The sequence below is a fragment of the Nyctereutes procyonoides genome, unplaced genomic scaffold (genome assembly GCF_905146905.1).
Source record: "Nyctereutes procyonoides isolate TBG_1078 unplaced genomic scaffold, NYPRO_anot_genome, whole genome shotgun sequence".
Classification (NCBI taxonomy): Eukaryota; Metazoa; Chordata; class Mammalia; order Carnivora; family Canidae; genus Nyctereutes; species Nyctereutes procyonoides.
Genome location: NW_026575142.1, coordinates 59,352,659 through 59,378,447, shown reverse-complemented (window position 1 = coordinate 59,378,447; position 25,789 = coordinate 59,352,659). Strand labels below are relative to the sequence as shown.

The 25,789-nt window shown below is 35.7% G+C and overlaps 1 pseudogene; it reads right to left on the bottom strand.

The window, feature by feature from the left end:
* Window positions 1–6,850: 6,850 nt before the first annotated feature.
* On the bottom strand, window positions 6,851–25,336 carry LOC129498467 (tigger transposable element-derived protein 1-like; annotated as a pseudogene).
* Between the last annotated feature and the right edge of the window lie 453 nt (window positions 25,337–25,789).

Below are 25,789 nucleotides of genomic sequence, written 5' to 3'. Positions count from 1 at the left end.
AGTTAAGAATGTTTTTCAGTGTCTTAGCAGGTAAGAATACATTTCCAAAACTATGGATTTGATCAAAAGATGTGATAGAAAATGAGGAGAGAAAATGAAGTTATGGTCACATGGAGAAGCATTCTAGCAATTGGCACAAAAAGATTTTCTGATTAAAAAACAACAACAACAACACACTAGGATGGTTCTCTAGGAAGAATAAGGATGACCTCCCTTTTTTACTGAGAATAGATTCGATGACTTCCCAAACAGAGAGTGAAGAAAAACTGTGAATGGCGATGACACTGTATGGAAAATACAAATCATAAGGCAGCTGGTCAGTGTGGCTATGAGCCAAGAGCTCTCAAGATAACTCCAATCCTCACTCTTCAAAACATACACACAACTTTCAAGCCCTCAATAGGTTTTGACCTTGGAGCATGTAGCCAAGAGTTCTAAGTTAATTTCAATACTCCTGGAACATTTGGGGCCTCTTCTGAAATGGCCAAATACCAGAAATACTATCAATGAATGAAAAACATGATACCAGAGATAATGAAGAACTGTCTACAGCACGTAAAATTTCACTCAAATATGTTGTAGCAAAAGGAGCAGTACAACTGTGAAAGCAGTAGTAAAATCACTTTCTGTAGTTAGGAGGAGTGAGCCATATGTTATAATAATCCAACTCTAAGTAAAATGTGTACCTGTCTTAGAGTTAACGACGTGGGTTAGCACAGTAGTCAAGGAGGTAGACAATACAGGATGGAGAGACATAATGAGAAAAATAAATTATAACATGCTTCATAGCCCACAAGACATTAAAATTTGGCCTTTGAGACTACACATGACAGTACTTGTACTACGAGGACTGACCTCATCCGCTTAATTACGTGGGGATGGGTAATTACAGCCTGAATTACCATGGAGAAAGATTCCAGAGTTGAGGCAAAGTGATCACAACTGACTAAAGAAGGAACAGAAAGGAAACAAACAGTTCAACCCTCAGGATTATACTTCTTGGCTGTGGACTGCATCAATTTATACTTTTTGAGCTTTATCATCACATTTACTAGATTAATTTGTAAGCAATACCAGCCAGGCTGCCTTTTAGTATTATTCATGGAAGATATTTCCATAGGCTACAAAATAAATAGCACATCCAACAAATTCAGCAAGCTATTCTTTGAAAACGTGAAAAGCACAAATAGTCTTCAAATTCTAGAGTGTAAACTTAAACAGTTAAATAGATTTTATAAGAAAATAAGTCAGTCTTTTTTCATACATATCACAAATATATCAATAGTCTCTGGTAGCTGTTCCAGCTTTAGCTCTTGTCTGGGGTAAAGAAGAGAAGGGGATGACCATGATATTGTGAAATTATCTGCAGGTAGGCAAAAATGAAAGGAAGCTAAGAGGGCTGTGGGACCAGACTTCTGCCTTATTTGGCACCACTTCTTAAAACTAGAGCTGGCAATATTGTAGGCAGATACTTATCACTGTAAATTATTAGGTGCCTCGGGCTTAAAAGTAAAATGCATTGGCTATATCTCATGGTTTCCACAAAGTCAGTATTATTGGACAAAATAATGGTACTAGTGAGACAATGAGCACAGAAAGGTGCCTCTGGTTGTATTTTCAATTTATTATTCTCCAAACACTTCATTGTAACTTGGCCAGCTTTTTAGTTCAAAGGGTGCACATTCTGAACAAAATGAGTAGATGATGAGGGAACCACCATATGCCTTGAACATTCACCTAAGCTTTAATTTTAAGGATAATTAATAAATTAATGATTTTTACATTCTGTGTTCCAATGGAAAGAGAAAAATAGCACAAGAAACAGATAAAGGGTAATAATAATTCCATATGATAAAAATGCTTTAACGGAAATTAAACTATAGCTTTGGTTTAACATTTTCTTATAACTTGTCCTATGCTTGTTTTGAATTCATCTGTCACTTAGACGTGCTCTCAGAAACCCAAAGATCGACATTAATAACAATCGAGTAAAAAATACAGAAGAATTAATTACAGTTGTGACAAATGGTATATATTAAAAATTTTTAAGTTCAAATATATACCTTCATATGTTTATTTGCTATTACTATTAGATTAATGGATTATATATGCCTGAAGATTATTCATGAATCAAGGTTAAATATGTGATTGTATTGTCATACATAATCATTTGTTGACTCAGTACATTTATATAAATAGGAAAATATTTTTTGTCAGGAGAACATATTAATATTTGACTTTAAAATTTAGAAAGTGTTAATACATTTTTCTAGATCTCATTGGCAAATGTGGGTTTATTAAAAAGAGAACATCTGACTCAAAGTCAGTGATTTGTCTTGACAAATAGCTCGAGTGGAGTTGCTAATAGCACCTCTGCTGTGTATTAAAAGGGCATTAGATTAGAAGTAGAAAAACCTGGATATTAATATGGGCTCTGCCATTAACTCTCTCTGAGTGATCTGAGCAAGCTGGGGGAGGTTTTAATTTCTGTACAAAACAAGAATTGTCCAGGCTGTGCAGATCCAGAGGAAATAGAATCTGGAATTTCTTCCTCTTGCCAAGTAGGAGAAATGTCCAAATCAGAGACTGATTTCATTTGATCTTGTTTTCACATTATTGCTATGGGAGCACTCTGTAGTACTAATTTTGATCAAATAAGAGCATCAGATGGCATGTAGTACTTTTATGCATTAGGAGTTTTTTGAGCAAGATTTGTATATTTATGAAGTGAGACTACTCATCTTTCTACATGTATTTGTAAAATGAAATCAGCAGTTTCACAGATACTTACTACTTATATACTATGTACCAAGCATAATGGTAAGCTCCAGAGGGATGCAGGATGACCCAGACATTCAAGATATCAAAATTTACTTGAATTCTTAAATGAAAAGAAAGTATTATAAAATAAAAGATAGGGCAGCCTGGGGAGCTCAGTGGTTCAGCGCCTGCCGTTGACCCAGGACGTGATCCCGGAGTCCCAGGATCGAGTCCCATGTCGGGCTCCCTGCATGGAGCCTGCTTCTCCCTCTGCCTGTATCTCTCCCCGTACCTCTCTCTGTCTCTCATGAATAAATAAATAAAATCTTTAAAATAAAATAATAAAAGATATCATGATGGAGTACAGGGTATTTTTCTGTGTCAAATATAGTGAATTCTCTCAGTGGGTAGCATTGTTGTTTGCTTACTGGAAAGGAATAAACAATTGGGAAATAAATCATGTTTTTGGCATTGCCCTTTTATCTTCATCCTGTTCAAGTGCCTTATTCCAGGGAACACTTACAAAACAACAAATGCCACTTGGCATTTTGCTATAAAATATCAGATTTGTTTTTCAGCTCTCAGTATAGAAAATGACTTTATAGTCTCAGGAAATGTAATTAATTATCAGTACATTTGCAATAATTTAAAATAGCCATATCAATGAAGAACACTTATGACATTCAACTGAGCTCATTTATTATTGTGTAGACTTTTAGCATCTCTATAGTTAATGGCCTCTCAGTATCTTGTTACCAACACCATTTTTTATAACTTTAATTCAACAAGATTGGAAATAAATCTGTTTGGGGGCTCAGGCTAAAACCTAGTACACCAGTTTCTAGGTGAACCACAATTATATTTTCATCATTCATTTTTAATCAATTGAAAATTTAAAACTAAAAAGAAATTTGGCCTTATAGCATACATACTCATGTGTAATCTCAAAGGCTAAATTTTTAATATATTATGGGATATGAAGTATTTTATAATGAATATATATCTTTAATAAGTAATATAGATCATGTGCAGATGCTGCACTAACCCATTTTCATATATTTTTGTTGATTTAACATAAATTTTGAGAATCTACTATGTGTCATGCCCATTTAAGGCAATAAGTGTACAACGATAAGAACAGATACAAGATCTCTACCTTTATGGCACTCCCAGTGTGCAAGGAAATAATTAGTTATAAATAAATATAAAATTACCACTGTTATAAAAAATTAGCACATGCTATTCTGAGAAAACATAACCTCATGTTGACTTCCTAATTATATAGGTAAGAAGTACTATATTTTGCTGATGGAAAGACAGTTGTTTACTTAATCTCTATAAACCTGAATTCTCAAAAAATGAGTAAAGCCAAGATTCAAACAGAAGGTATAATTAATGCCAAAGCTAGCATTCATAAGCAGTAAATGATAGTCTTTAAAGCTTCCACATTTGTGAAAAATAGTATTATAGCATTTGTTCATACAATTCAGGAGCAGGCTTAATAAGAATAAATGGCATGTACCTCAATTCAGGTTAAGATAGGAGTTTAAATCACAATCATTTTAAGATATAAATTATCTGTGATATATATTCTATCTGTAGTTCATAGAACTATGCATAGCTATATGTTATCTTTAATTACCCTTTCTCAAACTTTTTTTTTTCTAACAAATCAAATAAGGACATTGAACCATGCCATCAATAGTAAATATTAACTTATTATTATTATTTTAGTGAAAGTATATCTAGCAAATATCAGACTATATTCAGACCTTAAGTGTAATGACATCACAATAACATCTAAGACTATCTAAAAGATACTTTTTTTTTCTATTTTCTTTTACTATATAATGAAAATAAAATTGGATGCTTTTTTCTCCCCTAACCATTTGCAGGAAGAGCAGGCAGGACGTAAGAGGTCAATAAGGCCATGTGGCATACATGAAATTTGCTATTGAGGACAGGTGTAATTTCAAAACAATTCACACCCAAAGTCTCAAAAGGTAGATATTCAGAACTACTAGGGTTGTTTTGTAATCTAGCTGTTTCTCACACATGCAGCTCAAGGTGGCATATTCCAGGGCAAGCAGCAGCAGGGATTTAATTATTTAACAAAGGTCAACAATTCTCCAGAGCAACACCATCTAGGCCTACTTCACTTGTGTATATGAGCATACTGACAAAGACATAGTGCAATAGTATAAAAGCATCCTTGTTGTCTTGTCTTCTACTAAACTATCACAAACTCCACTTTTCGTCTTTATAGAATAATACCTTCTCCTAAAGTGAGGTTATAAAATAAAATGTATGGAGGGCATTAACAGTATACCTGACATGTTTTCTTTTTTTCTCTTTTTTCTCTTATTCAAACATTTTCTTCCTTTTCAGCATCTGTCTTATATGTTGAGAGTGTGCCCTACTGAGTTATAATTACAGATACCTCTCATGAAAAGGCAATAAATAATTGAACTCATGGTACTGGTCCTCACTACTAACTTCTAACCAAATAAAGCAAATAATCTTTAACGTACCTAAATATCTGCGAATGGCTAAAAGTTTGTAGAAAAGTACCTTAAGAGTCATAAAAACTTGTAAATATAGAACTGCTGAAATGAAAAATGGTATGGACTCACCACTGTAATAAAAAGAGTAATATATCAGTATAATAGAAGAATATACCACAAAGAAATGTTAGTAAGAGGCAATTGGTAAACAAATAAATATGTTTCAATGCATTTGGACAAGAATGGTATGCTTAACAAACACTGCTAGAGATCATACATCTGAAAGTAAGCAGTGCATAGAATCCTTCCTAATATCACATATAGTTTATATAGGATAATTATAAATACATAAAGGAAAATTTGAAACATAATAAAAATAATAAATTATTTTAGAGCACACCTTTACATCCAATCAAGAAACTCAGAAAGTATTAAGGAAACAAGGTAGATTTGGCAAAGAAATTTAAAAAGCTAAAAGATGAATCATGGCACGGGGAAACACAGGCTCCATACATAAGAAATAGAGAGTTAATCTTATTATGCAGAAAGTTTATACTACCTGATTTTAAAAATAGAAATGAAAAAATCCAATGTAAAAATCTGCAAAGAATCAATAGATATTTGAAAACAAGCTGAAATGCCCAGTAGCCAGGGAAATATAAAGCAACAGTACAGTGATAGATCAATTTTTCTTCTATGAGTTTTAAAAAATTAAGAAACACCATACAGAGGGATGGGTGAAATAGATGTTGGGGATTAAGGAGGGCAATTGTGATAAGTACCAGGTGACATATAGAATTGTTGAATCACTATATCATACACTTGAAACTAATATAACACTGTCAACTGTACTAGAACAAGAAAAGAAAAGAAAAAGAAAATAAATGAAAAAGAAAAGAAATTAGAGGTTGAGGAGTCAACAAAAGAGACTGAGAAATAATGATCCATGAGGTAGTATACTCCATTTGACCCTTATTGCAGTGTGTATGTGTATTTGTCTGTCATCCTTTGGGACTAAGTCCCTTATGGAGGGAAGCCATTTCATATATCACAAAACCTAAAATAGGACAAAAAATAGATGATTTTAAAATGTTGCCTAAGTGAATAATGTATTTTCATTATAATACATATTTTTTATAACTTTATACAAGGTATTTCCCTATGTATTTGGTAGTTGCTCATATTTATAATCTAGTAAAGTTGTCCATTCTTATGTAGCAAAAAAAGAGAAGGAAAAACTGCACAAGCATATCACAGAGATATTGCAGATTCAGCTCCAGACCACCACATTAAAGTAAATATCACCAGAAAGCAATCAAATGATTTTTTTTGGTTTCCCAGTGCATATAAAAGTCATGTTTATACTCTACTGTAGTCTATGAGGTGTGCAATAGGATTATGTCTAAAAAACAATGTGCATAATTTAATTCCAAATACTTGATTGCTAAAAAAAAATTGCTAAACATTACCTGAGCTTTCAGAAGTCATCATCTTTTTGTTGGGGTCGGTCTTGCCTTGGTGTTACTGGCTGCTGAAGAATGGTCAAGATGATGGTTGCTCAAGGGTGAGGTGGCTGTGTCAATTTCTTATGAGAATGAAGTTTGCTGAATCAATTGACTCTTTCTTTCATGAACACTTTCTCTGTGGCATGTGATGCTATCTGAGAGCATTTTACTCAGAGTAGAATTCCTTTCAAAACTGGAGTCAATCCTCTCAAATTCTGCCACTGCTTTGTCAACTAAGTTTATTTAATATTTTAAATCCTTTGTTGTCAACTTCACCAAGAGTAGATTCCATCTCAAGAAACCACCTTCAAAAAAGAAAAAAAAAAAAAGAAAAAAGAAACCACTTTCATTGCTCATCCACAAAAAGCAACTCTTTATCCGTTTAAGTATTGTGAGATAACAGCAACTCAATCACATACTTGGGCTTCATTTCTAATTCTAGTTCTCTTGCTATTTCTAACACATCAACAGTTATTTCCTTTACTGAAGTCTTGAACCCCTGAAAGTCATCCATGATGGTTGGAATCAACTTCTTCCAAACTCCTGTTCACCTTCATATTTTGACTTCTTTTCATGAATCACAAGTGTTCTTAAAGGCATCTAGAATGGTGAATCATTTACAGGTTTTCAACTGATTGCCCAAGTCCATCAAAGGAATCTATGGCAGCTATAGCCTTATGAAATATATTTCTTAAATAATAAGATTTGAAAGTCAAAATTACTCCTTGATCCATGGACAGCAGAATGTGTATTGTGTTTCAAGGCATGGAAACAATATTAATCTCATTCTGCCTCTCCATCAGAGATCTTGGGTGGTCAGGTGCTTTGTCAGGGAGATGTAATATTTTGAAAGGAATCATCATCTGAGCAGTTTTCAGCAGTGGGTTTCAAATACTCAGTAAACCATGTTGTAAACAGATATGCTGTCATCCAGGCTTAATTATTCCATTTATGGAGCACAGGCAGGGTAGATTTAGCATAACTTGTAAGGGCCTTAGGATTTTCAGAAGGGTCAATGAGCATTGGCTTCAATTTAAATCCACCAGCTGCATTACCCCCTAATAAGAGAATCAGCCTGTTTTTTGAAGATTTGAAGCCAGGCATTGACTTCTCTCTAGCAATAAAAGTCCTAGATGGCATCTTCTTCCAGTAGAAAGCTGTTTCATCTACATTGAAAATCTGTTGTTTTAGTGTAGTCATTTTCATTAATTATCTGAGCTAGATCTTTTGCATAACGTGATGTAGCTTCTACATCAGCATCTGTTGCTTCAACTTTTACTTTAATGTCATGGAAACAGCTTCTCTTTTCAAACCTTATGAACCAACCTCTTCTGTGGCTTCCTCATCTCTTTAAGCTTTCATATAACTGAAGAATTAGGGTTTCGCTCTGGATTAGGCTTTGGTGTAAGGGAATATTTTGAGGCTGGTTTGATCTGTATAAACCATTCAAGCTTTATCTGTATAAGCAATAGGGCTGTTTCTCCTTATCATTCATGTGTTCAGTTGGGTAGCACTTTTAGTTTTCCTTGAGAACTTTTCCTTTGTATTCACAACTTGCTTACCTGTTTAGCACAAGTTCATTTGAATATTTAGAGCCCATCTAAGTTTTTTTTTTTTCATCTTAGGGTTCTTAATTGACATAATTTCAATATTATCGTGTCTCAGGGAATAGGGAGGCCTGAGGTAAGGGAGACAGATAAGGAACAACCAATAGTGAGGCAGTCAGAACACACACATCTTACATGGGCACAGTTTATGGTGCCCCAAAACAACTACAATAGTAACATCAAAGATCACTGGTCCTAGATCACCATGACAAATATAATAAAAATGAAAAAAGTTTGAATTATTGTGACAATTACCAAAATATGACACAGAGATGCAAAGTGAGAAAATGTTGTTAGAAAAAAGACACCAGTAGACTTGCTTGACTCAGACTTTGCACAAACCTTCAATTTGTGAAGAATGCAATATCTATAAAGCATGAGAAAGTGAAGCACAATAAAACAAGGTATGCCTGTACATTAATGATATATTAATCATGCATTTGCGAATTTCTACTGCTGTTTGGGTTTTATTCTAGCAATATATTTTAAAATTATAAATATGAATGCCCTTTGATCTAACAATTGCACTTTTAAGAAATAACTTAGAGGGCAGCCTTGGTGGCCCAGTGGTTTAGCACCGCCTGCAGCCCAGTTGTGATCCTGGAGATCTGGGATCGTGTCCCATGTCGGGCTCCCTGCATGGAGCCTGCTTCTCCCTCTGCCTGTGTCTCTGCCTCTCACTTTCTCTGTGTCTGTCATGAATAAATCAATAAAATCTTTATAAAAAAAGAAAGAAAGAACTTCTAGAAATAATTAAAGAAATATCTTTTAATCAATTCAGTGGTTGCACTGTTTCTTTACTAATTTTGTTCATACTTTTAAATTCTTTTGCAAGCATTCCTTCTAAAACAACCTGTATACTAAATACATTTCTAGGTTTTTCATAATATAAAAACATCACAATATATTATCTTTTCTTCCTTAAGAGTTCATATTTGGGAAATTGCTTAAATATCATGCCAGGGATTTCAAAGGAGGGAGGAAATTTTCATGGATGAAAAACTTTTAAATGACATGAAAAGAAAACTAATTTTAGCAAATTAAATATAAATGAAGCTTTATTTGAACTTCTATGTAGAAATGGTGAAAAAGACACACACAGACACACACGCAAAGGTAAATCAGAATATTTCCTCCTTCAGTACTGAGGAAATATAAAGAAAATAATAACAAAAAAACAGGAATAATCAGAGGAAACTGCAGGAGGCAACTTCACACCACATATCATGAGAAATATGGTAACAGGGAACCCTGGGTGGCGCAGCGGTTTAGCGCCTGCCTTTGGCCCAAGGCGCGATCCTGGAAACCCGGGATTGAATCCCACATCGGGCTCCCGGTGCATGGAGCCTGCTTCTCCCTCTGCTTATGTCTCTGTCTCTCTCTCTCTCTCTCTCTCTGACTATCATAAATAAATAAAAATTAAAAAAATAAAAAAAATAAATATGGTAACAAGAAACATATCAAAAGAAAAAGAAATAAAAGATTCCGACATGATTCAGTGTCTGCTGGCTCTATTCTTCTCCCTCTATCCCAGATGATGGGAAAAAAAGTGCACCAATAAAATCCTAACATAAAATCCTAATATCTCTCATTCAATATCATCTAATTTCCAGAAAAACAAACTGTGACAACCACTGCCGATGGTCAGAGTCTCATGAGAAGAGGAAACATTGCAAAAGATTGTTTATATACAAACATTGCAAAAGAAGGCTCACTATTAAAATAAGACATCTATCCCAAACCCAGATATATTCTCCATAATGAGAGAATAAAATCCAAATGGGTGAACCAAACTCTTATTTACATATATAATGACACCATAGCACCAAACCCCACCAAAGTTATACTGTACTACAACACTCTATCTCCACCTACAAAATAAATATGACAACAATCATTACTCAAACTAGATAAGGGTGGAAGAAAAGCAATTCTCAGATAAGATAATATGGATATTAACAGTAGTTTACTCATGCTAACTAGGAACAAATTAAATGTTTGGATAATGCTGCTAACTGAAACATAATCAACTTGAAAAGAGATTGATAAGGGAAATTTTGCTAGTGGACTAAGGAAAACAAGTAAAAGAAGAATACTAGGCAGAAAAAAGTAAAACATGCTGGTCTGGAATAAAATAATCTTAGAAATAGCAATACATCTTTCCCAAAATGTATTGAACACTGAAATAATTAAAATGAAAATGATTTCAGTAAGTGGAAACCTCAGAGATTATATGACAATACAGAGAAGGTGGAAAGGAGAAATGGGAAAGTTAAGGAAATCAGACCTACGCTGTTAAAGGACTAATGAATGGCCAATGGCCTTCATTCAAAGACTACCAAGGACCTAACTGTTGAACAATGAACTTAGTGATGCCTTTCAACAACAGAGATCTCACACCATGGGAAACCATGGGATAGATCAGTATGAGGAGTAGAAAGAACTTATTAAAGGATGTGAGTTTGTGTTAGGTGCTTTGGGAAAGACTTCAAAGAAGCAAGACTCTACTCTGGATTAGATGCTCTCAGAAAGGAGAGTAATTCTATGATTATCTTTAACACCCAGTGCTCATCCCGTCAAGTGTACCCCTCAGTGCCCGTCACCCATTCACCCCCACCCCCCGCCCTCCTCCCCCTCCACCACCCCTAGTTCATTTCCCAGAGTTAGAAGTCTTTATGTTCTGTCTCCCTTTCTGATATTTCTCACACATTTCTTCTCCCTTCCCTTATATTCCCTTTCACTATTATTCATATTCCCCAAATGAATGAGAACATACACTGTTTGTCCTTCTCCGGTTACTGTGGCCAAGTTCAAAAAGGGTGTTGCCTGAGTTCTCCTCTGGGATTTTGATGGGATCTTGTCTCACATTTAGATCTTTCATCTATTTTGAGTTTATCTTTGTGTATGGTGCAAGAGAGTGGTCCAGTTTCATTCTTCTGCATGTGGATGTCCAATTTTCCCAGCACCATTTATTGAAGAGACTGTCTTTCTTCCAATGGATAGTCTTTCCTCCTTTATCGAATATTAGTTGACCATAAAGTTCAGGGTCCACTTCTGGGTTCTCTGTTCTGTTCCATTGATCTATATGTCTGTTTTTGTGCCAGTACCACACTGTCTTGATGAACACAGCTTTGTAGTACAACCTGAAATCTGGCATTGTGATGCCCCCAGATATGGTTTTCTTTTTTAAAATTCCCCTGGCTGTTTGGGGTCTTTTCTGATTCCACACAAATCTTAAAATAATTTGTTCTAAGTCTCTGAAGAAAGTCCATGGTATTTTGATAGGGATTGCATTATACGTGTAAATTGCCCTGGGTAACATTGACATTTTCACAATATTAATTCTGCCAATCCATGAGCATGGAATATTTTTCCATCTCTTTGTGTCTTCCTCAATTTCTTTCAGAAGTGTTCTATAGTTTTTAGGGTATATTTTGAGAACCATTTGAATGGTAAATGGTTCTCCAACCTTTTATTTTCAGGTTGTAGGTGTCCTTCTGTCTAAAATGAGTCTCTTGTAGACAGCAAATAGATGGGTCCTGCTTTTTTATCCAGTCTGAAACCCTGCGCCTTTTGATGGGGTCATTAAGCCCATTCACGTTCAGAGTTAGTATTGACAGATATGAGTTTAGTGTCATCATGATATCTATTTAGTCCTTGTTTTTGTGGATTGTTCCACTGAACTTCTTCTTAAAGGGAGTTTTAAGAGTCCCCCTTAAAATTTCTTGCAGAGCTGGTTTGGAGGTCACATATTCTTTCAGTTCCTGCCTGTCTTGGAAGCTCTTTATCTCTCCTTCCATTTTGAATGAGAGCCTCGCTGGATAAAGTATTCTTGGTTGCATGTTCTTCTCATTTAGGACCCTGAATATATCCTGCCAGCCCTTTCTGGCCTGCCAGGTCTCTGTGGAGAGGTCTGCTGTTACCCTAATATTCCTCCCCATGAAAGTCAGGGACTTCTTGTCTCTTGCTGCTTTAAGGATCTTCTCTTTATCTTTGGAATTTGCAAGCTTCACTATTAGATGTCGAGGTGTTGAACGGTTTTTATTGATTTTAGGGGGGGATCTCTCTATTTCCTGGATCTGAATGCCTGTTTCCCTTCCCAGATTGGGAAAGTTTTCAGCTAGGATTTGTTCAAATACATATTCTGGCCCTCTGGCCCTTTCGGCGCCCTCGGGAACCCCAATTAAACGTAGGTTTTTCTTCCTCAGACTGTCATTTATTTGCCTTAATCTGTTTTCATGGTCCCTTAATTGATTGTCTCTTTTTTCCTCAGTTTCCCTCTTTGCCATTAACTTGTCTTCTATGTCACTCACTCGTTCTTCCACCTCGTTAACCCTCGTCGTTAGGACTTCTAGTTTGGATTGCATCTCATTCAATTGATTTTTAATTTCTGCCTGATTGGATCTAAATTCTGCAGTCATGAAGTCTCGTGAGTCCTTAATGCTTTTTTCTAGAGCCACCAGTAGCTGTATAATGGTGCTTCTGAATTGGCTTTCTGACATTGAAGTGTAATCCAGATTTTGTAACTCTGTGGGAGAGAGGGCTGTTTCTGATTCTTTCTTTTGAGGTGAGGTTTTCCTTCTAGTCATTTTGCTCAGTGCAGAGTGGCCAGAAACAAGTTGTATTGGAACACGGGGGAGTATCACTGGTCCGTCCAGCTGGTCTTCTGGGGGAGGGGCCGCTGTGCTGATTTTCAGGTGTTAGCACTTGGGGGAGCTGCTCTGCCCCTGCCTGCTGCAGGGCTCAGCGGGGGTTGTTTACCCCGTGGGGCCCCAGGAGGAACAGCCGCAGTTGCTATGGCAACTCTGGAAGCCTGGATTCAGCCTCCGCAGGAACTACGGGCTCGGGGCTCTCGGTTCTCCGTCCGCAGGGCCTGGAGGCTCCGGGGCGGGGCCGCTGATCTGCTCGGCTCGGGGCAGGAGCGTCCTCGCTGTCCTGGGCCCTCCCGGCCTCTGCCTGTCCCGGGGGAGGCCGGATCCTGGGCTGTGTCCCGGCGCCCTGTGCCCCGGGGCCTGCGCTGGTGGATTCGCGCTCCCGCCCCGCAGCCCCCTCCGCGGAGCCGCCGCCCGAGCCCCTCCGAGCTGATATCTTAATAAATTTTTTTCAGAAAGAAAAAAAACAAAAAAAATAAAAAAAAAAACAAAAAAAAGTGAGACTAAACATGTAATTGGAAGGAAGCAACGGTCATTTATATTAAGCAGGATGGCAAATATTAGTCTTTTATTATTCTATTGATAACCTCTGTGTTTTGTCTGCAGACATGATTACAGAGATTTGATTTTGTGTTGATCCATCATGGTCACATAGTGACTTAATCTGATGTCAGTGTTCTGTGAAATTGTTTGGGTTCAGTGGGAGAACTCCAATGTCAAGTTGGGATACAAGTCCATCTCCTGAAAATATCAGGGCCTCAAAGCAATGCTACGCCATTTCCAGGTTCAATAATTACTTTCCTTTCTTTCTTTTATCTTTTAAGATTCTTCTTTTTGGTTAACAAATTTTATTTTTAAGAGCATTTGAGGTTCATAGGAAAATTGAGCAGAAAGTATAAAGTGTTCCCATGCATGCTCTGTCTTCACACATGCACACACTCCCTCACTCACTACTGACATCCCACTGAACAGTGGCAAATTTGTCAAAATTGATGAACCCACATTGACATGACATGTCATTATCAATCAAAGTTCATAGTCTACACTAAGGTTCACTCTTGGTATTGTTTATTTTATGGGTTTTGACAAAAGTATAAATATGGATTGATCATTAAAGTATCAAACAGAATAGTTTTCACTGACCTAAAGACACTGGGCTCTACACAGTCCTGCCTCCCTCCTCCTAGTCTTGGGCAATTGCTGATTTTTTTATTGCCTCCATAGTTTTACCTTTTCCAGAATGTTATATATTTGGAATCATACAGTGGGAAGCTTTCAGAATAATTTCTTTCACTTAATAATATGCATTTAAGGTTCCTCCTTATTTTTTCAGGGTTTGACAGCTTATTTCTTTTTAGTTCTGAGTAATATTCCATTGTGTGATGTATCACAGTTTGTTTATCCACTTACCTACTGAAGGACATCTTGATTGCTTCCATGTTTTGGCATTTATGAATAAAGCTCCTGTAAATATTCGCATGAAGCTTTTGGTGTGGACTTAAGTTATCAGTTTATGTGGGTAAATGTCAAGAAATATGATTGCTGGGCTATATGGTAAGGGTATGTTTAATTTTATAAGAAACTGCCACATTGTCTTCCCATTCTCAGCAGCAATGAATGAAAGTTCCCATTGTTCCACATCCTTATCAGCATTTGGTGTCAGTGTTTAGATTTTGGCCATTCTAGTAGGTGTCCTGGTATCTTGTTGCAATTTTCAATTTTCTAATGATATATGATGTAGACATCTTTTTGTGTGCTTATTTGTCCTCTTCATGCTTATTTATATCTCCTTTGGTGAAGTGCCTTTCCTGTCTTTTTGCCAATTTTTTAGTCTTTTTTTTTCCTTATCATTGAGTATTAAGAATTCTTTGTATATTTTGGGCAACAGTATTTCATCAGATGTATCTCTTGCAAATAATTTTTCTCAGTATTTGGCTTATCCTTTCATTCTCTTGACATTGTCTTTCACAGCACAGAAGTTTCTAATTTTAATGAACCCCAGCTTATCAACCTGTTCTTTCATGGATTGTGCTTTAATATTTTATTAAAGAAGTCATATCTTATACAAGGTCACCTACACTTTCTGTTGTCTGCTAGGAGCTTTATAGTTTTGCATTTTACATTTAGGTCTATGACTCATTTTGAATTAATTTTTATTAAGAATATAAGGTCTATGTCTAGATCCTTTCTCTCTCTCTTTCTCTCTCTCTCTCTTGCATATGGATGTCTCACTGTTTCAGCACCATTCATTGAAAAACCTGCCTTTGCTCCAGTGTATTGTCTTTCCTCCCCTGTCATATACTAGTAGACTACTTATATGGGTCAATTTCTATTCAATTTATCTGTTTATTCTTTTACAAATACCACACTATCTTGATTATTGTAGCTTTATAAAAAACCTTGAAGTTGAGTGTCATCAATCCTGCAACTTTGCTCTTTTCAATATTTGGTTGGCTATTCTGGGTCTTTGACCTCATTATGACCAAGTCCCTTTGGAGTTTTTGAGTATAAGTTGTCCACATTGAGCTTCCAGAAATCTGTCAGTTACAGTTTAGGTTTTCCTATCCTGGTACTGCTTCCCATGGAAGTTTCTGTTCAGAGGTTTCTGCTCCAGTTAGTTGTGATTCTGTGTTCCTATCCTGTTTGTCTCTCAAATTTTGGGAGCAACAGCCTTATGACCTCACTTCTAACAGATCTAAGAGGAGTTGTTAAATTTTCAGTTTGTTCAGCCTTTTATTATTTGTTAAAACAGAGTAGCAGCTTCCAAATTCCTAACAAGCCAGAACAGAAAATAATAGTATAATAGTAGTCTGCTTTTCTATTTCTAAAAAAAAAAAAAAAAAAAAAAGGAAACCATCAGTGGGAGAATAGCTATGGCTAAAAATTCAACTATTGACTTAGAATAAAAGTCATGAGATTGCAATAGTAAAAGAGTAAAACAGTTGGCAAAAGATGAAAATTTAAAAAAATAACTGGCTTTCATGAAGTAGAAAATAGAACCAAACAATATTCAGAGACAAAACCAGAAGAACTGAAAGAAGATATAAATATTCAGATTGAAAGAAAGTATCAGTTTTTCAAAAAAAAAAAATGATAACTGACTACGAGTAGTAGTTGAGAAAATCTAGTAGCCTATACCTCACCAGAAAAGTAAAAGTCTGTAGACATTTGTAAAATTTCTTAGAAAGCTTTACCTTAGAATATGACAGCCATCCATTCTGTTATTAACTAGCAAAAACAAATGATAAATTTTCTCACTGATGACAGAACTCAGATAATACAACCCTGATGAGTTCTTCTGACATATTGTGAAACAAAATAAAGCAAAACAAATAGCAACATGAACAACAACAAAAAACAACTTGATGAAATCCAGCCAACTAATAAGTGAATGAATAAGCTATTAAATTTCAGTAAAACTAAATGTATTACTTTTCTTGTGTAAATAATCTTTCTAGTTTTCTAATCATTAAGAGAGTATCATTTCATAGATTTTTCCAACGCATTGCTTATCTTATTTTAAGAATTATGACTATGTTACATATAAGTACACGACTGTGTACTAGAATTTAATAGGAAAAATATTAAATTTCAGGAATTTATGAACTTCAGATTAATGTCCCATTAAAAGAGATACTCTTAAAATTTCCAGTGAGAGCAAAGCAAATTATTACATTTTACAATTGATTTCATTGTGAATGTTCTTTAAATTTAGGTTCAGGAGGGCTCATATTCTTGAGCTCTTTCATAAGTAAGAATGGCTTTCTATCTTCATTAAACCTGAATAACCATGTAACTACAAATAAAATTTTCATCGATCAAAAGTTATTTTTAAAAATTGTCTAGACATTGCTCCACTAACTATTGCATCAAATAAAATGGAGAATTTGTGGAGAGTTGTGATGCTTTCCCTTTATATAGAGAAAAACTGCTTTTCTGCTTGCTTATCTGGCCATCTAATACTTTCTAAATACACTTAGATAAATATTTGAGAAAATGTTCAGCTGGTGTTAACAATGTAATTTATGATGGTGTGATTTTTTATGTATTTTCTATTTTTTTCTTGTACTTTATACTTATTTACTTTATAAAGTACTATTTACTTTATAAATGCTTATTAGGGGATCCCTGGGTGGCGCAGCGGTTTGGCGCCTGCCTTTGGCTCAGGGTGCGATCCTGGAGACCCGGGATCGAATCCCACGTCGGGCTCCCGGTGCATGGAGCCTGCTTCTCCCTCTGCCTGTGTCTCTGCCTATCTCTCTAGCTCTCTCTCTGTGTGACTATCGTAAATAAATAAAAATTTAAAATAAATAAATGAATACTTATTAAAGTATACATTTTAAATGAAACAAAGGCATATTTAAAAGAGAGGAATAATAGTAGTATGGAACACAGAAACAGATTCAGTGGAAAGCACAGAATATATTTGAGGAGAACGCATGTAAAGACAAATAAATGTGCAGTTGCATAAACTGAAGAAAGTCTTCCATGCTAAGGTGAAGAGTTTAAACATAGTCAAACAAAGAGAAATTACTGGAAGATTTTGCATAAAGCATCAGAGGAAGATATGCTCTTCAAGAGAATCTATATGCCAGATATGGTCAGAGAAAAGATATTAGGTAAAGAGACAAGAGACATTTGATACAGAAGAAAAACTGCAGTTTCTTTCTTTAACTGATATAGAACAGGTAATGAGGCTTGCAGTGAAGGAATGGTGAGGTTTTTAGTTCTTGGTTTTGTTTTCCTTTTTTCCTTCTAGCAACCTCCTCACAAAAATGCTGTGTGGAGTCTACTGAAGCATATGGAAAGTACTAAGGTCACACTCAGGATAGACTTAAAATACCTGAGCGCTGTGATTGGTTCCCTGTCCTTAGCTTCAGATCAAGTTACCTAAAAATGCATTGCAGCTATTATAACAAATCAGGGAACCTTGGATAAAGAATGAAAGTAATATAGCTCTTCAAAAGTTGTCATTTTAGATTTTAGTTGGAAAATAACCAGTGTCAGTGTCTTAAGACATGGGTGGTTTAACCCATGGCTAGAAAACTAAATAAGCAGCATTCTTTCCTATATAAGTTCCATTTTCTGTTTGAAGTTTTTTGTGTTTTTTTTTTTCCAGTGTATCTGTAAAGTACTAAAGTTTTAAAAAGAAAATCACTCCATTATTTTACCTAACACCAATATAATGTCTGGAAGATTCTCAAATGCCAAAAATATTACATAGCTATTTCATTCTCAAGAACCTTAATCCTGTTCTAGCCTAGGGCTTTAGGATTGTTTCCTCCAACAAGATTTTCTGGTCAGAGCAATTTATAATCTAAATTTTTTTACAGAACTATAAAATATATCTACTAAATGACTGCTTTAGGGGGGAGGGATTGTAGGAGATAAATGAGATCATGTGCAATTTTCCATGGAAATAAGAACAATTTGACAACATTTTGTACTTTCTACTGAGTTTGATATTTTAATTCCAAACATTCTATTTTCTTCCCTTTATATAAAAATGTGTTATCTGATAAAACAGTGAAGCAGGCTAGGAGTTTAAAGAATACATCTTTAGTTTCATTTTTTTTCTAATAGGATGTCACTCTTTTATTTATAAACAAAAGTGATGAATTAAAATGCAGTTCTAAAAATATAACCTTATGATTTTATAATAGTATATTAGAATGCTATCCAAATATTAGGAGAAGGCAGGGGCATATGATTGGTTCAGTTGGTAGGGCATGTGACTCTTAATCTCAGGGTCATGAGTTCAAGCCCCAAGTTGGGTGTGGAGCCTCCTTAAAGAAAAGACAAAAACAAACAAACAAACAGAAACACTGATTGCCAAACATTCAGGAAACATACATACATAATTTTATATAATAGCCTTGATTAAACAAATGATTTGACTGACTTTAACTGAAACCCTACAATCTCCATCTATTAATCAAATGACTTTTAAAAGCAGATCAAATTGAGCTTAAATGTTACAAATACATTCTAATGATGCAATCCAACTTCTGATAATGAATCACATCCTAAAAATTACTCCTCTCCCCTTGAATCCATATATTTAGAATCATATTGTGCTCAAACCTAGACTCACAGTAGTTTATACTATTAATTTAAAAGGAGACAGGGCACCTGAGCAGCTCAGTTGGTTAAGCATCTGACTCTTGATTTCAGCTCAGGTCGTGATCTCATGGTCTTGAGATTGAACCCAAGTAGGGCTCTGTGCTGATTGTGGAGCCTGCTTAAGATTCTCTCTCTCTCTCTGCCTCCATCCTTTCCCCTGCTGATGTGCACTCTTTCAGTCTCTAAACAAAATAAAATAAAAATAAAAGGAGAAATATATTTGCCTTTTCCTCAATCTTTATTTCAATATTAATGCCTACTTGATAATTATTTTTACATATAATTGTTTAAACATCAATTGTTTTTGCAGCTCTGGATGCATTGCTTGAATGTCTAGAAAGTACAATGTGTAGTAAAGGATAGAAAAAATTCTTAGGGTAACACCACTGAGACCTTATCAAGAAAATATAAACAAATAAACACTTTCACATCTCTAATTTTAATTTCAATGGCAGTCTCACAGACAAAATAACAGACTAAACGTTTGTTTCCCTGGTTCACAAATAATTTAAGATTTATACTGAAAAATCACTAATAAAGGGATTAAGAACAAGGTGGACCAAAGAAGCAGTAAACAGGTTCAGTTAAATTTTTAGATTTCTACATTTGCAGCCATATACTTGCAGTAAAAGCATTTTTAATAGCTGTGTTTCCATGTTTTTTTTTCTCCTCCCCTCTTCTACCTATCACAGTTATACACATTCTTCATAGACCAGCTCAAGTGCCAGTTCTTACATGGAAACTTCCCAATCAGTACCTCCCTTCAAAAGAAAGTTAATCTCTATTTCATCTAATCATGTGCATATCCACTTCCATATCTATGTCAAAGATATTCTGCAATTTATATTTTAAGACTTGGATTACGGCATAAACACCAACATTTGTGATTGAAATTTTGAAAATAACAAAGTAGCAAAATGGCCAATTATTTAGTTGCTCTTACCTGCCAATAAACACTTGCTGCTTTATTTTTAATTCTAACAATATTTCATAATAGGTGTTAGTTTGCTCAAGGTGATACAGTAGATTCAAATAGGATTGAATCTAGGGATGCCAGTCTCCAAATCTCACACTTTCTCTACAAATATATTCTCTCTTATTCTGAATAAAATAAAATAACATAGACTACCTCAAGATAATCCTTACACTCATTCTGGTCATAATTTAATATTGTTCTCATAAATTATTTGACTGATGTCAATAAGATATGCTCAAGTTTCATTTGAATGCAATAAAAACATTTATAGCCCCTGTGGACTTAATAGAATATAAATGTCAATATTGTCTCTGGGTAGGCTTGCCTGGCAGTAAAATTTGACTATATATATATATATATATATCACATAGAAATTATTCTAAGTGAAACAAAAATTGAATATGTAAGAGGTGGAAGTCTTGTCTTAAAACAATGGTGTCAATGAATAGCAAATAAAAGGAAGAGCAAATTGTGTCCTCTTCTCACCAAAGGCATACTTTATCCACATACTGATGTGCTTCTCACTGTTGGTTGTGGACCAAATGACTAATTTAAAATATTGGATTTTCCTCCTATTAACTTGAACTGGAATTAGCATAAATTGCTAATAGGTAAATGATGTTGCATCAAAAGCCTTAGGACCAGAGGATCCAGGATCACCACTAATGTGTTTAACCATATTAAAAGGAACTACTGAAAAATTCTACTTGCATTGCTTTTTATTTGAAAAGAATTTATGTTCGTGGCTAAGTTCAAACTCTAAATCATATTTTAAGGGACAGCAAACTCTTTGGTATTTTATCTAATAGTTCCCAACTCAATAGTATTCCTTCCTCTTACTTTTGATTTTTTTAAAGAGTGAAGACTTAACTATTTCTCTTTCATCATATTAATGAAACCCCAGGACAATTGGATGAAAAGTCCTTGTAACCTTCTTCACAACGACAGATATTTTAACTTTTCTTAGAGATACCCATAAATTAATTCACATATGTATTCATCCTACCTTTACCAACTCCCTTACCCATGCCACATGCATAAAGAGATAAAGAAGGCCTAGATCATTCCCTTAAGGAATTAATAGTCTGTGGCTGCCCTGTGCCATATGGTAGCCACTAGAGCATGTGCACTATTATGCACCTGAAATATAGCTACTTAAAATGAGAGGTGCTATAAGTATAAATTACCCACCAGACTTCTAAGACTTGGATTTTTTTAAACATACATAATATCTTATTAATGTTTCAATACTGATCACACGTGGAAGTGATTATATGCTGAATATGCAGGGTTAAATATTCTATATTTAAGGCAATATTTCATTTGCTTCTTTTAAATTTTTTCATAGTTGCACTAGAAAATTTAGAATCGCATCTGTGGCTTGCATTATGTTCCTTTGGGAGTGCACTAGTCTATAGAGTCACAGACATAGTTTATAGATTTACGAGAATATACATTTGAAATATGTATTCGAATATTAGGTGTACAAAAACATGTCACCTGGGGCTTTTCTAAGAGTTCCATGTAAGCTTCAAAGCTGAACTGAAAGATGTACAAATACACGAAATTTTAAATAGGAACGTTAACACATAAATGCAGGACTAACTAAAAATGAGGCAAACAGGTTGAATAACACCAATCCTCAAGGTACACTAGTGTGGCAAGTCTTGATTGCTTGGACAGGGGAGATGTAATAGAGAAATTGGCAGGAGTACAGAATCCTGCATCATTTCATCTTTATCCCCACAGCAAAGAGGATAGGGATTTCCCCACCCTCACCCCACCTAAGGCAAGCAAAGGAAACACCAAGAGAACACTTTCAGAGGCTACAGATGCTTGCTAGAGGGGAACTTACATCCTACTACCCCAGAGGACTCTGAGCTGCTTAAATTCTTCAGCTTGTCCAGCGCAACCACCAGGACAGAAGCCAAGAGCACTCTTGGGAGAGCTTTACATGTAACCTATAGTTGGGGCATAGATACCTATACCAGCTTTTGCCTAGAATAATCTAAAGACAGGTGGCTGCCTTGAGTAGCCTGCAAAAAGAGAGAAAGAGAGGGAGAGGGAGAGAGAGAAAGAGAACAATGGGAGCAAGCTGTCCTGTGCTTGGTGGGCAAGCTCACCTCAGGTATCTAAGGCAAGGTAGATACCACACAGGTAGCTAGAGTTGACATATTTTTAAAGGATACTACCCTACAGCAATGTCTATTGTGGCAAACGGATTCCCAGAAGAAATAATCTGTAGGGGATCCACTACAGGATAACAGTTACAGGCTGATGACTATGAAGTCAGCCAAAGAGCATATGGCCAGATCATGGGACAGTGAGATTCAGGGGCTTTACACAGTCTTTGAAAGAATGGGCTAGTAATCCCACACAAAAAAGCAAGCATTAGAACACCTGCTTTGAAAAAGAGCCTTCATTGGCTGACACTGAACTGCAGTATTCGGCTAAATAAATATACGCCCTCCTTCTTACCATGCTGCTTTACTACTAGCCTGACTCTACTTGAGCCAGAAGCAGGGGTGAGGAGTCAAGGAAAAGAAGTAAATGGAACAGAGAGGGTCCAAAACAGACCACAAAATTCTTTCCTATTGCTTGTCCCCAAAAAAATAGATCAGGCTAGAGATGAGGGTTCAGGGAGAAAACTGAAAATAGATGTGAGAACAAAGCTTTGATTTAGACTTGCCTTAAATTTTAATTCCTCAAAATGAAGTTGTTTTAAGGTCTCAAAGTAAACAATATTAATGGGGTCTACCCAATATGTCAGTTATAGGGTAAGAAATTCACAACTGATGTTTTAAATAAGTGGTCAGAAAAAATACAGTAATTCCCTGATCATACAATCCATTTCAGCCTACTCAGAACCTGTTAAATGGAAATGTGCTGAACTGTGAAAGATAACTTATTGGGAGCAATTCACCAATGATTTTGAAGCTTTCTTCTAATACAGATTAATTTTTCATACTGTCAAAGGAAAGGAACTGCTCTTCTTATTTGATATTGCCTTGAAATTCATTATATAAAGCTTATTAAATTTTAAATGTTCCAGCATGATACAAATCATAAACCCTCACTTTTTAGCAATACAGGAACCAATTAAGTCTATCTTACAATTTAAATTCCAAGCCTAAGTTAACTAGACAAGTTTTCAAATACATAGGCTAGTGAGCCTCTTATAGGATATGAAGTGTAAAAGGTACATATGAGTATGTGTGGAGGAGGGTGTGAGGAGGAAGGCCCTAGAAGGGCTTAAATAGGACTAGAATAAACTCATCAAGAAATAGGAACTAATCTCTGTCTGGGAGAAATTTATAGCCCAAATAATTAATTCTTGAGGGGACATAGAACATCCATGCCCCAACAAGGCTTCAGCACCCATGTATCCACAAAGAACCAAGAGAAATTGTCAAGATTGGAGCAGCTTTATGTCAGTGTGGTAGCTATTTATCTCTTGAAAGAAGACCATCAGGGTGATGTACAAGATTTATTAGAAGCATGATCCAGTCTAGGGGGGAAAAAAAGGAGCTCTAGGGATGGGGAGAGCTTTAGGCAACATGCTTGACTTTCTGAAACAAACCTTGGTTCAAGTGACAAACATAAAACACAATCTCAGTACAGAGAAGACAGGCCAGAAAATAAGAAGTGGGGTTAGGAGCAAAAACAGAAGTCTGCTTATAAGTAACTCACACACATATATATTCCTAACATTTGATTGGATTGTAGTAGAAAATCAAAGTGCAAGCATTGTGTCAGCTTGATAACTTCGTAAATTAAACACACCTATGTAACCTGAACTCAAAAGAAGAAACAGACTACTATCAGCGCTCTAGATGCTTCAGAAATTCCTTCCAGTCATTACATTTTCCCAGAAGTTCCCATTCTCCTGACTTCTAAGATTGATTCTCATTGCTGAATAATATTCCATTGTGTCAATATACCACAATTTGTACACTATTCCTACTGGCCACCTGGATAATTTCTAACATGAGGCAATTAGTAATCATGCTGCTGGGATGCCTGGGTGGCTCAGCGGTTTAGCACCACCTTAGACCCAGGGCATGGTCCCGGGGTCCTGGGATCAAGTCCCACGTCGGGCTCCCTGCATGGAGCCTGCTTCTCCCTCTGCCTGTGTCCTGCCTCTCTCTCTCTCTCATGAATGAATGAATGAATGAATGAATGGAATAAATAAATAAATAAATACATAAATACATAAATAAATAAATAGAAATCATGCTGCCATAACATTCTACCTCACATCTTTCTGGGTGTATATTCCTTCTGGGTGTATATGTGGGTATTAATTGCTTCATCACGAGGTACACAAGTCAACTTTAGCAAACGCTGGTTAACTGGTTTTCCAAGTTGTTGTAATAATTTATATGCCCACAGGAATATAGGAAATTTTTGTTGGATATACACTTTCATCATTATTGACTTCTGTGTCATTTTAGCCATTCTGGTGGTATCACACTGCAAGTTTTGATTTGCATTTTTAATAACAATGAAGTTGGACAACTTCTCATATCTTTGTTGGCCATTTGAATCTTTTCAATGTTGTGTCTTCCAATTTTCTATCCATTTTTGCTATTATATTTTTAGCCTTTTCTTTATTTATTAGAAGTTCATATATTCTGGATAAACCTATTTTCAGGCATATGCATTGTAAATATTTTCTCCTTCTCTGTGTGTTGTTACACAAATTTACTGGTGCCTTTTGATTATGAAAGTTAATTTTAATATAGTCTAGCTTATCTTTATTTACAGGTAGTGTTTTTTAGTGTCCATTTTAATAAACCTTGCCACTTCAAAGTAACAAAGACTTCTCCTCTAAGTTTTCTTCTAAAACTTTCATTCCAGGAGCATTTCAATACCACATAAATTAACCCAGGTGGCTGGGCAAATGGTTCTGTCTAAATCCCACTAACTTGAACAGAATTTTCTAATCCCATCAGACCAGGCAGGGCTGTAGGTTCAGAACCAAGACAGGACCATGCCTACTTAAAGCAGGACTTTTCAAACATTGACCTGAGCTCTGGACTATGATTTTGAAGAAAAGGAACAAGCCAATTTCAGGACATTTACTGTCTGATTATGATCCCAGAAGATGTATGAGAGTAGGAGTTAAATTTACAATGTATCAAAATAACTCACTGTTTGTTACAATAGCAGTGATTTCCATAAGCTGACATCTGGCTGTTCCAGGCATGTCTGAGGCACGAGCTACGAATACACACAGGTATAACAGACTTCCACTCCTATCACATCTTTAAGAGAGTTATTTGAATCTTCCATATGGAAGAATTCAGGGAGGTAGAGACAAATTTGCAAATGCTTATTTATATGCCAGTAAGTTAGATATTAAGGCAATCATTGGTTGCTTGTTACAGGTTGACTGATCTACTGATAGCATTAGTGGTAATATATGTTTAGATATATATCCCAATCTACCCTGATGACTGTTTTTTTCCCCAAATCTCCAAGGTCTAACTTTATCATCCTGTTTATTATCCCAAACAGATTTCCAGGAAATACGGCCATAGCAGATACTCTGACATCTGAGGGTATATGCTAGGGATGGCCCATTCCAGGTAACATACTTCTATCATCTGGAAACTTGCAAAATTCAATTGGTACTTGAAGGTCTTGATATACCTTAGGG